This window comes from Pimephales promelas, chromosome 2 (genome assembly GCF_988280905.1).
Source record: "Pimephales promelas chromosome 2, fPimPro1.hap1.1, whole genome shotgun sequence".
Lineage (NCBI taxonomy): Eukaryota > Metazoa > Chordata > Actinopteri > Cypriniformes > Leuciscidae > Pimephales > Pimephales promelas.
In genome coordinates, this window is record NC_142770.1 from 37,808,054 (window position 1) to 37,821,431 (window position 13,378).

The window sequence follows — 13,378 nt, forward strand, 5'->3', positions numbered from 1 at the left end:
GTTTGTGTTATACCAGGTATTGAGCAATTAAGTGTGTATATATATATATATATATATATATATAGGCCAGGCTATTTATTGTTTTGGAGGAAAAACTTAAAAGATTAGTGTGCTCCTGATACAAGCACTGTTTTATTTCAGTAAAGGAACCTGAAAGCCTGCGAGCAACAGCAAAAAAATAACTAGTAAGCAAAAATAATTGGTAACAAATACTATATAGGTTATTGACACTGCGCGTGCACGGGTAAAACTGTTGAGATGAAACTGCGCATGTGCGTGGTGAAACTGTGGCTCTGCAGACTAATAAGCAAAACTAATTGGTAAAAATAACCATTAGATCGTTTTAATACTGAACAATTTGCGCGGGTAAAACTGCTATATTGAAACTACGAATGCGCAGATAAAACTGCTTAAAACTGTTGTGGCGAAACTGCGCATGCGCGGGGTAAAACTGCTGATGTAAAAACTGCGCATGCGCGGGGTAAAACTGCTGGTGTAAAACTGCTGGGGTGAAACTGCGGCTCTGCGGCTCTGCAGACAGATATTATTGCAAAAAAACCACACTCAATGTGGAAAATGAGCTTAACTTATTATACATCATCCCTAAGTTTCTCTACATTCCTCACCAATTTTTTTAAACGATAAACTTCTTTATTTGTGAAGCATCCTTCAGCCATAAAATTCCTTGTTTTCTCAACAAACTGTGTTATATTGGGGAAATAGTCTTGTACACATACCCCTCTCTTATTCTTCGTTGACTTAAGGAACAATTTATCTCTTCACTATCATAGCTCCGAACAGAGAAGTCACTCAAAGACAACGCCACACTGGAATCTGATGAATCACTTTCACTTTCAATTTCATCATCATTGCTACCATCTTAGTCAGCTTTCTTCCCAGCTTTTTTATTTCAAGACTTATCATTTTTTTTCCCTTTTAAAAAAGTTTTTTTCCGCTTTTTTCGTCTTCCGGGTTTAAAATCTTCATCGGAGCGGGTGACGTGGCCATGCACTGCACATTGCGTTGATGACTCATCGCTGTCTCATAATTATTAATGAGACTGAGTTTTCTTATCCAATGAGAAGACACGGCCTCTTAATTATTCATGACACCACGTGGATCTTTCCAACGACAGACATGGGGTGCTTCTCAATATCCCTCCTCGTCTCCTCACTCCTCCATCCTCCCTCCTATGACCCGGAAACCGATCGAGCTCAGCCATCTTGAAGGACATCTCAATTCTCTAATTGCACCGTGAGGAGTCGAGGATCGAGGAGATAGGAGGCTTCCTGAGGAGTCATAAGCGAGGATACACAGGTGCATCCTACGTGGAACTGTTATATTGACTAAACGTGACGCACGTGCAAATTCTCCTTGAAGAAATGAGTTGGCTGATGACAGCTCAATCACATTTATTTATATTGCCAGTTAAGTTGAAAACCCGCCACAGGGTGTCTGGTAAGGGACTGGTCAGTAGATGTCCGATATTTGGGAATAACCCGTTTATTTGTCACCACATCAACTCAGATTATAAAGCAGTTGTCCTTATCAAGGTGTATAAGTAGGTGTGTGGTTTTTCTATAAAACAGAAAATGTAGCCAAATGTAAACATACATGATAATAACATTAACTGTTTTAAATGGATACATGCTGAGTATGAACAAATACAGAAATAAAATTAATAAAGAAAGAGAAACAAACTTGCTATGTCATATATGAAATTAAATCTAAACAGTTTTATCTGCGTCACACAATTGGTCAGCGGTGCTCTGTCTGGGCTTGTTTCATGCACACGCATTTGTTTATAACTTCAGAATACCTCAAACGCAGTCTTTGATAATTGAAATGCACCAAACACTGATGAAATATACATAAATGACATCCATATAAATGACTAAGCAGATATATAACATCTTATAAATAGCGCAACATCATTCCAAAGACGTGAAAATTATTATAATTAACCTCGACGAGCCAATGCCCGTTATAACGACAAACTGAATATTAAACAGGTCTAGGATTGCACATTGCTAGAGATCAAATATAACACACTTACTTGCATTGACGCACAACACCCATGAAATGAACAAACTAAATGTTATTTACAACAGCAAAGTTCAGCTTTAGCGCTCCGACAGAATCAACTCTCAACTTCACACTGCGCACTGTGGGCGGGGTGTTCGCATGCACGTAGTTCTGCGGACGCTGATAGGCTGCTATGCTGTACGCCGTGCGTCAATCAATCTCGGAAAAGAAAAAAGATTTAAGTCAGAAGACATATTACTAGTAATGGCCTTTTTAACAGCCGCCCCCAGAATCGATAAAGCGAATCTGTGCAATTAAGAAAGGCCTCCAAGTAACAGATTGTTTTACAGTTATTCAGGAATGCTAGGCAATTGTACAATACGTGCTACTGGGCGTGTGTATGTCTTTGCGCCCACCTTAACATTAGCCGTCCTCACTCTGCCATCCGCCCCAGGGAAGACTTCAGACACTCGCCCCACCGGCCAAAGAGCTCGAGGCAACTGTGGGTCAACTATCATCACTGTGGTCCCAACTTGAATATTGGATGCATCACCTTGCCACTTCTGACGGCTTTGAAGACCAGGGAGGTAAAACCTTAGAAAGTGTCTCCAGAAGTGGTCTACAAGAACTTCACTGTGACGCCATCGCCGCCTGCTTAACAGCTCTGACTCTGGGTATACCACTGGAGGTAGGGAGGAATCCGGCCGCCCCATCAAGAGAGAGTTTGGAGTGATGGGGTCTGGATCAGCAATGTCAGAGGATGTATAACCCAAGGGTTTAGAGTTTAGAATCCCTTCAATCTCTTCCAACACTGTCTCTAACACTTCGAAGGTCACTGATTGGGCTCCGATAGTGGCTGTCAGTGCTTGCTTAAGCGAGCGAATTTCTCGTTCCCAGCAACCTCCGAAGTGAGGAGCATTCGGAGGGTTGAAATGGAATTCGATCTGGTGTCTGGCAAGCTGTCCCTGAAGTTCAGGGGCAAGGGCTGCAAATGTTTCTCTGAGTTCCCTTTCTCCTCCCTTGAAATTGGTGCCTTGATCGGATATGAGTTCGAATGGGGTTCCACGTCTGGCAGTAAAGCGTCGAAGGGCCATGAGGAAGGAGTCAGTATCAAGATTATGTAGTATATCAATGTACACTGCTCGAGTGGTTAAGCACTTGAAAATGATACCCCATTTCTTTTCAGTCCTCCTACCAACCTTGACAGCATAAGGGCCAAAACAGTCCATACCCGTAGAATAGAATGCAGGTCGATATAATCGTAGTCTGGCTGGAGGGAGGTCTGCCATTTTGGGAATTTCTGGATTCTTTCTCAATTTCTGGCACTCTACACATGTTCGTTGGTACCGCTTAACAGCTTCCCTACCGCGGAGAATCCAGTACCTGCGGCGAAGTTCAGCAAAGACTCGCTCACACCCTGGGTGGTGGAGTTTGGCGTCATAACTTTGTATGATGAGCTGTGTGATTGTGTGCTTCGGATCAAGAACGATTGGGTGAATGGCATCTCGCTCAAGATGGAGACTGTGACGTAGGCGACCTCCAACTTGAATTAATTGGGTCTCACTGTCAAGTTCAGGTGCTAAGGCTTTTAAGCGGCTGTTATGAGTTAGAAGTTTACCAGTCCTTAATTGTTCAAGGTCTAAGGGGAAAGAATCCTGCTGGGCCTGTTGTAAAAGAGTGATTTCAGCATCTCTGTAGTCACTGGCTGACAAGCTACTGGTGGCCGCCCCGTGAGAAGCCATGGACTCTATCAACTCTTGGAAAGTTTTATGATGATCAAGGTTCTGGGGTGAAGGGCTGGTTGTGAAGCATGCAAGTGTGCACAAACGGTCTTGCGCAGTTCATCTCCATCAGTAGTTATAAAGTAGTTATAAAGGGCCCCATGTGTCAAAATGATTTATGGCTTTTTGATTGACAAGGGGGCGGGGCTGACCTTTGACCTTCCGGATGCCATCTTTGAAGTAGTCATAAACCTTTGACCTTTGACATACCATGTCTGGGATATCGATTAACCTTTGACCTAACGATCAATCAAATGGACAGGTGGTGTTGACCCGTTGACCTTTTGCGTTCCATCTCTGGAATATCGATTAACCTATGACCTTTCTAATCCAAAAAACATGTGTGTGTGAACATGTGTGGTTTTGACCGGATGACCTTTTTTAATCCAAAAAACATGTGTGTGAACATGTATGGTTTTGTCCCCTTAGTGACCCCAGGAAGCGATCGATCAAAATGGACAGGTTGACCCTGGTTGACTGGTTTTATCATTGATGTAGCCCCCTCCCATACCAGAAGCCCGTCTATAAAATGGGTGGTCTCTGTTCTACAGAATTCCCCATCCCATCCTGCTGTTGCATTGATGGAATAATTTTCTAATAATGACCGTATCACAATAGGGTCTGTAAAATAAAAGCGGCTTACTTGAGTGGTGAAGATCCCTTCAGATTCTCTCACCGGCCTTCGGCCCTGTGACAGTCGGGCTGTGAGATGGCTGAACATTCCTTCACCCAGAGAAAAAAATCTTACACGAGCTAAAAAATGAAACCGTGTTTTATAGAGTATAAGGAAAAAACATTTAGATTTAAATGTGAAAAAGCATCTTACTTTACCAGTCATTTTCATCAAGATGTGAAAAACCTCTCATCAACAGAAGCATCCGTGAGCGTGTGTTTTTTCTGTGTGTGTGTGTGTGTGTAACAGCATTACATTTCCGCATCCTGTGCTGAAACAGAAAAAGTTCAAACTTTTTCTCACTATCTAAAATTAAAACCATGGTTCATTTAAAAAGAATATCAATAAAATGCTTTATCATTCATTGTAAAATAAAACATGTTTTATAGATTATAAGTTGACTAAGAGTCTATCAAAAATAAAACCATCTTACTTTTTCCAGCTGGTCGACAAAGTACTTCCTAAGATGTCCATACAATACATGGATGGTTTACAAAAGATGAGTTTAAAGTTGTGAAGATCTCCCTGTGATTCTCTCTCCCCCATGCATGGTGGAGTGGTGTGTGTGTGTGTGTGTGTGTGTGTGTGTGTCTCTGTGTAATAAATGGCAATAAATTACTTTAGACCTCTCTGAATCCTCTAAGTCAGAGGGACCCTCTCATACTTATTTTCTGTGTGTGTGTGTGTGTTACATTATACCCCTTCAAGAGAGGACGATATATTTCACACTAAACATTAAGCTCTATATAAATGAAAATAGTTATAAATTTACAAATTATTATTATTTAACACTAACTAGAGTTGAAAAACCTTGATCTTCAAAAGTATATAAATGAAATGGTAATAAATGTGCAATTATTAATTTACAAATATAACATTTCACACTAACTGAGTTGAAATTGAACAACATTGTTCATTTAAAAGTATATCAATTAAATGCTTTTATCGTTCATTTCAAAAATAAGACTAAGATCTCCCACAAGTGATCCTCTCTCCCCCCTCGCTTTACAGGCATGCATTGTGTGTGTGTGTGTCGGTTCAGCGGAGACATTCCATATGTTTGATTAGTGTTAATCTTACTTCATAGTATAATCATTAAAAGTTTAAATGATATCTTTTAAAAATACCAGATGTTTTAAAATAAATTAAATTAATTCATAAAACAAATATGCTACATCAACGGTCTATGGAAAAACTTGACTATATTTTTATTTATCAGGGTGCATGTAAAAAATTCGATCTCTCACAAGTCATCTCACACATTGTGTGAAATGTTCAATAATTCCTTAAGTAGTATCTCTGCGAAAATCACCACATAGGTCTATCTTTAGTGCGAGAGCACCAATGAAGACATTTTAGAAACTGTGATGCCAAAGGCCGGCCACTCATTAGCTTCAGGATAGTGACAGAGCAGATGAGTCTCTGTGCATCGCCGAGTCAAAGTTTTGTTCGTACTAGAATTATTTCGAATCATAATCGTAAAAGTTTCAAGCTTTTAAAATGAAAAGATTGTTTAAATTAAATCTTTATAGTTTTAATACATTCATATCTTCTATTTCTTTTAAAGATTACTCTAATGATTTTGTTTAATGCCGACCTAAAAGTATTTTTATTAATATAGCCAAAACAATTTTTGTACTGTAACTGCGTATTCTATACCATACACCTAAAACTCTACCGTCAGAGAAAACTGGATTTTTACATTTTCAATAAATAATTGAATATAATTTATAATAAAGCTGTTTTGCACTCACAAAGCATAAAATCTCTATTTTTTAAATCAAATGATTATAAATTAAATGATATATAACTCTATAATGAATAATAACACATATGTTACTAAAATGTATTTGTACAAATTAAACATAGTTTTATCTAAAGAATATATCAATTACATGTCTAATTACAAAAAACTCATTCTATGCAAACTAGATCTAGGCAATGATAAAGACTATGCAAAAAGCAAATAGTTTAAGCTGTCATAAACAAAGACCTCTCATATCCGTTAGTGATAGGGTGAGATGAAGGTTCAGACCCTCACAGAGACGGAGGAGTTACAGGCCAGATGAGCCACTGGGCCACAATTATGTCATGTTATTCTAAATTTTTATTCTAAATTCACTTAAAACCATAATCTTAAAAGTTTCAATTAGATCTTTTAAAATTAAAAGACTGTTTAAATTTTTTATTGAAGTCATCATCTGTTTATCTTACAAGACTTCTGAATGATATAAATAGGTTTCCATAAATTTAACCAAAGCTATTATTTATACTAAAATGTAAGAAAATTAATTATTTCTACTTATTTCTACTAAATATTTCAAACATTATTTTTGTCCATGCCACATGAAACAAGTTGTCAAAGTTTGTTTTTGTTGTTTTAAAAGAAATCACACGACTCTACGTTGCACTTATTTAGATTAAGCTGTATCATTTAGAAAATCACCACACATTTTCAGAGACGCAGTGTTGTCCATGATGCTCCATAAGTAAAGTTGGTCTTGACCGAATATTTAATTTACTCATCTTAATTCAAAGCATGATCTTACTTTTTCTACGGTCGCTATGACCATTTGTACGTATAAGATATATCATTTTTACTTTTCTTGTATCTCCCAAACTATCCTTATTCATTGTGGAAAAAGACACAAGTGAAACCCTTCACTGAGAATATACTATCGGTTATCTACACAAAATATATGTAGAATTTTCAAATGTCAGCTTTTTGGTGTTGACGACATGAACAGACTTTGTTTAGAGCCGATGATTCTATAGCAGAAACATGCCCTTTGACCTCCTCCATTTTGGAGGCTTTTTGTTAAAGACCCTACATCTTCGTCCTTAAAAGGCACGCCGTGTAGGAATTTCACCCATCTAGCGGTGAAATTTTATTTGCCATTCAAACGCATAGTACTCTCTAGCGCCGCGCTTTTTAAATGCGTGTTGTGATTACGGTGACCGTTATGTGCCAAGAAGCTAGAACATGTTGTCCAATAGCACTTTTTCGAGTTTAACTATACACATTCTACCGTTATGCCGTATATAATGAATTACACAACCACGGAATGAAAAAGCTTGTAATTTAGACCATTGACTTAACTGTCGATAAGAAAGCAGGACTTCTACGTTCTGTTCAAAGTCTTTCTCCTTCATTACCTCTATCCACCTGGGAAAAGCTGTCCCGACATTCACCCTTGTTTTTAAATTTGCCGGTCACCCTTCCTTTTAGATTCAATTTTTAAGCATTATCATGGCAATGAGGATTGCATTATGAAGTATCGTGCAGCAGTGCAGCCTTTCAAGGGCCTCTCACTGACCTCCTTGCGTCCGTTTCAGTCAGCCGGCTCTCAATGAAAACGCGTTGTGGTGGACTAGTGCTTTTTTGTCCCTCTCCGTTATTATAGTTTTTCAAGATGGGGGAACGACACGGCAGCCTCTGTGACTCACCCGTCAGATCATTGTCAGAGCTAATTTTACACCAATGAGATCATATTTATAGACATTGATTTTAGCTAATGAAATACGTTTTAAAAAATATTTAATTCCCCTTAAAAAGATAAAGTTTAATGACACTAGCTTGCAACGTTCCCCAAAAAATCAAATACTCTTTACGATTTGTATTACACTTTTAAAGGATAATCTTACTTTAAAGTTTTAACAAAAATGTAAAAGCACATATTTGCTGTTTTCTGACACAAGACCTTTTGTGAATAGTATTAAGATGGAGTAAATTATTGTAGTGTCTTGTTCTGTTTGTATGGTGTTATCGCCTATATGTTTGAGAAACTGCCTAAACTTTGTTCTCTCGAACTTAATTTACCGACGGGTACAAATAAAACAACCAACCAACCAACCAACCAAGACCATTAACCGGTTCTTTTTTCTTTTATAAATTGACTTTCTACAAATATCAGCCTGATAAAAATGGACTTAGTACACGATGATGCAAGATAGTGTTGTGTTTAAAACCATGATAACATTTTCTTTGTTTTGACAAACCTACAGAAATGCCTTTTGATTACTAAGTGTCAGGCATAGTGCAAACAGACAATGTTTGAGAGCCCTAATATTGGCGTAATCTCTGCGAGGTCTCAACCACAATCGCAAAACTTTGTGGTTCGGTGATACGGTCATAGCTTTACTAAAATAAAATTTTATCAAAATGTAATATATTATGGTTTGTTATCGACTAATACCTTTTATTTTTAACTAACGCTTCAATATCCAGCATAATTTTGTTCAAAATTGTTTTCTGACCCAAAATAATCAGATAAGGGAATGTTCACAAGCTACAGTTAGATATTCTCCTCCATAGTGTGTGTGTGTAAATAGTAGCGCTTAAATGTTTGGCTGTATTTTTTCACATCGTAGCGATGCAAAGTACCATACTCTAGCCTATGGTCTCACTTTAAAAACATGATCTAATTGAACGGGCTCAAATCACCAAGAAACCAGGGTTGAAAAGCACCGTTTATAATAAATATACAAAAATTCACAAATGATGACTATTCAGATTGCTAGCAGATGTCTTTGTATGTTGGACAGTGTGTCTGTTTTAGGCGAAAACATTTCTTTGAGAACCGTCAACATTCATTCAACATTAATTTAAGTGTTTGACTAAACTTTCCCTCTATCTACGATGCTGAATCGCACAGACTATTGTAAACTACTGTTAATATAAGCAAGTATTACTTACTTAAGTTACTTATAAGTAAGTTTTAACGTGAAAAGTAAGCCCATGCTGTTTTACACTTAAACTATTACATCTGACTATTGCACTGAGAGAGGCCCATTCATTAAGTTTGGTAATTCTAGAGATCAGCCCGCTTCCATTTAAAACAAATACGCTTGTGATCATTTTTTATGTTTGTAATTGATTATGCCATTTACATCTTGCTCCTTTGTACAGTTTGCAAAAACATGAGATATTTCGTTTAGAACATCTTTCAGCTAAGTCTACGAAACATTGACATGAAAGCTGAGTATTGCGGCTTTTCTGTTACCTACAAAAATATTAAACTCGTCTAGCTATTGCCCATTGCACTGCACAGTCATAGATGCGCAGTTATTTTGTGTATGCGGCTAAACAACGGTTAAGCCGGTTAAACAACGTGAAAGGCGGGAGGATTCATTTTTTATTTCGTCTACACCGATACTTGGACACAAGAGTTTTTGGCCTCATCACCAAAATGTTCAAATGGTGTGACATGCATGACGGATACAACAAAGTCAAAGTGCAGCTGTTCCACCCCGAGAGATGCGTGCGCAGTAGCTCCTTTACCAGACCATCTGCCCCCATTCACTACAGTCATCCTAAATCTCTGCTGTCAGACCCTCGCAAACGTCTTTACAAGCCATGGAAGAAATGAAAGACTGACTCCTCCCCCTCTTCTACAGATAAATTCCGGCAACCAGACCCCTCTCAAGCGCAATTTATAAACCATGGCTGAAGTCAACGGTACAGAACCCGATCATGTGAGCAGCTTTGTTGATGATACCCACGGTCCATCGGACCATCACAAAGACTGGGCTCCGGTCAAAACTACCAGACGTCACGTAGCCTTGGCACCATGCTTTGAAAACGATTGTGCTTTCGGCTAACAGACCTAACAGACCTCGAAAACAACAGGGTCGAGCTAAAACTATCAACCGTCGCTTAGACTTGGGTCCGTTCATCGAGTGCGACTGCAGATGCACTAAACCTTCATCACCACCACCACCCAGCGAAAAACCTTGAAACTCACAACCTGACTTACCTCTCCAATCACCGCAAAGACTTGGAATCGTACGACACACCTAAAATTATCCGCATCGTGTGGACAACCCCGCAAGGAAATCATCTGCGACGTCGTCGACCTTTGGCAAGGTCTTCCGATCGTCAATGGCGAGTGACCAAGCCAGTTCCAACATGGGTGCAGCCTGTAGCCTAAAGTCCTGTATGGAATTCATGTTTAAAGACCATTACAGAATCCAGATGACCGATCTAATGAATAAGATGATTATGGACGCATCCCACCCCGATACTCCGTGTTATGACACTGTGTGTCAGGCAAATCTCAAGAAAAATATGGCTCTTATGAGAGGACTGTCTAATTCATGGGGTGATTTGACGGACAAATGTGTTAACGGTGACAATCCACCCGCTGATTTGATAAAAGAGGTTCTAGATATGATCTGTGAACCACAACGCCTGCTAGGGGTCACCGATATGTTGTGTACTTGTACTTATGTGGCCGATGTCTGTACAGAACTGGTAAAGAAATCTAAAGAATATGACTCTGATGATGATGATGTAATCAAAATTGCAGAAGCTATTGAAAACGTTGACAAAATTGTTGTAATGTATGTTAATTACATCCTAGATCGTGACATGATGACCTGCCGTGACTTTCTTTTCTGGTTAGATTACCACTGACATCATTATTACTACCCATTTTTTTTTAACTTATATTAAATTTACTTAGATTTAGTTTGTTGTATAAATATAATTTTATTCAATTTACTTAGATTTTAGTTTGTTGAATAAATATCATTTTATTCAATGTGCTTAGTGTCTGTTTTATTATATCCATTTGACTTAGTATCTGATTTATACTATGCATGTTTACTATGAATCCTATAGAAACCAAGTTATGAGCTTATGAGCTCCGACATGACCACAAAATATTTTTTATTTCAACATAGTGAATTAAAACAATAACGACATTTACAGGTGATCGAGCGACAATAAAAAGTTGCGGCACGCAATCAGGTTTTTCTCTAGGGCATAGTTCACCATACTTTGAACTATGTCATTCACATCTGTTTTGACATTTTTTGACAACAATGACACACAGAGATCTGTTACAAACGTACACATACAGAGTAGTTCGACAAATTCAAATTCCTCACAAGATTCATGCATCACATCCAGAACTTTTCTGAGGATTACGCCGACCGGTTCTTTGCCGTTTACAAACATGGGCGTAACATCTGTCCAAATTTGAACCAACCCTCTTATGTCATCCATTTCTTTTTTGAGATTTTTCACACGTTTGGTATCCCTCGTGCAATCGTTGTTGTCATCACAGGCAGCTTCGATCATCCTGTGCATCAAGCTAACCATCGGGCCTCTAAAATGATCTTTAAACATAGAGTCTTGTATAGCTCTTAAACGACAGTCTTTTCCCGTGCCGCACTCACACGCCGGATGACGCAGAACTCCGACAGAACTCGTCGGGGAGTCGCTCTCAGTCAGCTTTTGCGTCGCCATTTCTGAAGTTGTTGGATTTTTCGGCCCCCTATTTGATGATGAAAGTCCTTACAGCACAATCGCCCCTGTACGTTAACAAACTTTTTGGGTCAGAAGCGTGAAAAAAGGGTGGTTCACGTCAGAAAAAACAGGACGGTTGAAGCCGACTTTGACAGTCTGTATTACAACAGACAATGCTCCTTCGACTTTTGATCGATGAGATGTAGCAGCGGCACACCAGTCCGCGACTATTAGAGCTAGACCCCTTCAGTTAGGAAAACTGGGGTTGTGTATGACTGAGGCTGAGCTCTCTGTAGAGTTTATCAGTCCTGCGATTGTGGTCCGCCCTCACTCCCGCTGGAGGGGGTTGTATAGGGGTGTCGTCGTCATGATGTCGTAAATGACTATATAGGATTAAAGCCTCATGGAATCAGAAGTCATGGAGACGTTATGCATATGCCGCCAGAGAGAATTCTATGAATTGCAATATAAATATTTTATATTTTAGAAAGAAGCTAGGACATATTTTATCTTGCTTTCAGTTAACTTTTACCCCCTATTGAGAAGTTCCGTTAAAATTAAAATTAGTTGAAATTAAAAACGTGACATCAATATCGCGTAAAACTTTTGTAATTTTGTAAATGTACTTTATTTTGTTGTATGCCTGGATTTTGAGGGTAACCGACAAAAAGATGTCTTCATTGTTTTTGTTTTGCTGAATTTTAAAAAAACATAGATCTACATAGATGATCTACACATATTTCAGAGATCCTTGTGCGGTATTTTAGGGTTAACATTTATGCGCTATTTAAATCTAGGATGGTTTAAACCATCATTTTATTAAATCAAGCCAATTCATGTGAATAGTGTTGTATATGAAAAGAGAAGACCTAGAGTTCACTAACATTATAGCTCATGGTAGGAGACGGATATCCATGGGGTGATAGTGTAACAACCAGATGAAATGAAACGGTGGTAAACAATTGTAGAACACTAGCGGTTCAATGTTCAATATAATCAAGAATCCGACTCTAATGCGACTGAGCGTGTTTCACGTATAACTGTTGATAGTTAGATATAATTTATCTAGCAAGTGATATTTATGATACGTTAAGACATTTTGGTGATGAGGCCAAAAACTCTTGTGTCCAAGTATCGGTGTAGACGGAATAAAAAATGAATCCTCCCGCCTTTCACGTTGTTTAACCGGCTTAACCGTTGTTTAGCCGCATACACAAAATAACTGCGCATCTATGACTGTGCAGTGCAATGGGCAATAGCTAGACGAGTTTAATATTTTTGTAGGTAACAGAAAAGCCGCAATACTCAGCTTTCATGTCAATGTTTCGTAGACTTAGCTGAAAGATGTTCTAAACGAAATATCTCATGTTTTTGCAAACTGTACAAAGGAGCAAGATGTAAATGGCATAATCAATTACAAACATAAAAAATGATCACAAGCGTATTTGTTTTAAATGGAAGCGGGCTGATCTCTAGAATTACCAAACTTAATGAATGGGCCTCTCTCAGTGCAATAGTCAGATGTAATAGTTTAAGTGTAAAACAGCATGGGCTTACTTTTCACGTTAAAACTTACTTATAAGTAACTTAAGTAAGTAATACTTGCTTATATTAACAGTAGTTTACAATAGTCTGTGCGATTCAGCA

The 13,378-nt window shown here is 38.4% G+C and overlaps 1 protein-coding gene across 1 annotated transcript in view; it reads right to left on the reverse strand.

Moving 5' to 3' along the window:
• Positions 1-13,378, reverse strand: part of LOC120478286 (uncharacterized) — a 220,987-nt gene that overhangs the window by 164,986 nt on the left and 42,623 nt on the right. The window lies entirely within an intron of this gene.